Source organism: Bison bison, unplaced genomic scaffold (assembly GCF_000754665.1).
Source record: "Bison bison bison isolate TAMUID 2011002044 unplaced genomic scaffold, Bison_UMD1.0 scf7180017486916, whole genome shotgun sequence".
NCBI classification, from domain to species: Eukaryota; Metazoa; Chordata; class Mammalia; order Artiodactyla; family Bovidae; genus Bison; species Bison bison.
This window is the reverse complement of record NW_011386902.1, coordinates 126-2108: the sequence shown is the minus strand read 5'-3', so window position 1 is coordinate 2108 and position 1983 is coordinate 126. Positions and strand designations below refer to the sequence as shown.

The window sequence follows — 1983 nt, the reverse complement described above, 5'->3', positions numbered from 1 at the left end:
AGGAGCAACTGAGGATATAGGAAGTGGCTGGTTTAAATTCAGGGCCGACTTAGGTTTCTGGGCTTGCGGAGCTCTACCATGGGGCTGAGCCCGTGTTTCCAGACTCCTGATGACAGTTTTGGAACTGGTTGTTGTCACTTTTGCAGGGGACTGGAAGGAAGAAGGGTTAGGCCTCACATGCAGATGTGCCTTAGGTAGCTTTGGACACTTTGATGATGAATTTAAATGTGTAGCTGAGGGAGAGACTGCGTGATCCCTGGAAGGTACATGATTGTGTTTCAAATGCTTTGGTTCAGTTTTTCCAGAACACTTATTTGGCAGAATTGTAGACTCAGGCACATCTCTTGACTTCTGGGCCGGAACACGCTTGGTCTTAGGAGTACTGGGTGATGAGATACATTTTCTCAACGACTCAGATACACAAGGTGCTGCTCTTGAGAAAGCTGGTGAAAAAGTGCTTTTACCCACTGGATTTAAAGAAGCATGTGAAGATGATGCACTGTTAGAAGGAGCCTGTGGTTTCTTTGTTATGCCCTTTGAAGACATGAGTTTGAGATGAGAAGACGCTGCGGGAGAATTTGCCAATTTAGAACGGACTGACCTAGGGGCCAGATTCCCTCCTTTCAGGGAAGACGCTGACGGCAACGCGGCTGGCAGATGTACCTGCTTCTCTTTGCCCCTTGGAATACCAACCGGTGTGCCAAGTTTTGAGTTTTGTTTCTGAAACATGCTAACTGCTGACAAAGGATTCATTTCAGGAGGCTGAGGTGTTCTGGCAGGCGAATCAGGCACACTTTCAATGGAAACTCCTTTTTGAAATGCTAGAATTTTCTGTTCTAGCGTAGCAAATTGTAATATTCGACAGGGGTCATATTTAAGCAAAAATCCTTGAAGAGTATCCCAGCCTCCACCGACACGGACCATGACATGTTTTCCGTGAAGCATCTTTCCCCCAAAAGAAAGCACAAAACAAAGCTGTAAAACTGTAGGGGGCAGCCATAATTTATTAGCAGTCACAGTCTGTGGTGTCTGTGACTATGAAATGCAGTGCATTTGCCAACAGCTTCACTATAAATTGACAGTTTCTTTCTTGTATTATTAAAATTTAATTCATACTGAATCATGACACTAACAAGAGTCTTCCAGTTTGTAAGAAGATATTTACACACAGCTTACATCCTAAAAATCCAAATTACTAAGTGCAAAACTACAAGGAGAACACTGCTCAGTAGAGAATTCACTATTGAAGGAAGAAAGGAGTAGAGATAGTAAAGAAGAGGGAGAAGAGGAAAAAAAAGCCTCATAATAGAGAAAAAATACTGATAAACTGCAGAAGAACAATAAAAATAACCAAATCTTATACTTTAGAATTTAATAAATTAGATTCATAGGAATTATATCAATGTAATCTTTCCAAAACTTTGATATAATCTATTTCTAGTTCTTCTCTGCAGATGAGAACTAATGGCTCTGAGAGATTAAGGAAACTGTCCCAAATCACCAACTTGGCCTGGCCTCACATTCACCAGGCTGCCAACCCCAAATGGTGCCTTCATGCAGAAATGGTACATCTTGGGTCTGCCAGCGCAGCCTAAGCTGGACCTCAGGCCCCTATTCATTCAACAGGCAAATCAGCACAATTGTATGAGACTTCTCTGCAAATTTTAACTCCAAATCCCACGCTCTGTACACTGTCACTGCATCATACTGCTTAAGAAAAGAAAGTTAATTAAAAGACAAAGTGCATGTACCTATTTCTGGGTGAGCTGAGTGGGGTATGGGGATCTAATGATAATATATGAAATCAAAGAAAATGTGGGTAATGAAATTGGATTTTTTTACATACTTTTATATTACATCCCTAACTTGGGAATAAAACAGCTCTTATATCAGAAGTGGACAGAATGCTAAACAGGTAAAACTTGAATCTCCTTATCAGCAACAGGGACAATTAATCAATAACAGATTGCAGAAGGGATAAAG

The 1983-nt window shown here is 41.1% G+C and overlaps 1 pseudogene; it reads right to left on the bottom strand.

Moving 5' to 3' along the window:
* Positions 1 to 6: 6 nt before the first annotated feature.
* LOC104991175 lies at positions 7 to 1384 on the bottom strand (annotated as a pseudogene).
* Between the last annotated feature and the right edge of the window lie 599 nt (positions 1385 to 1983).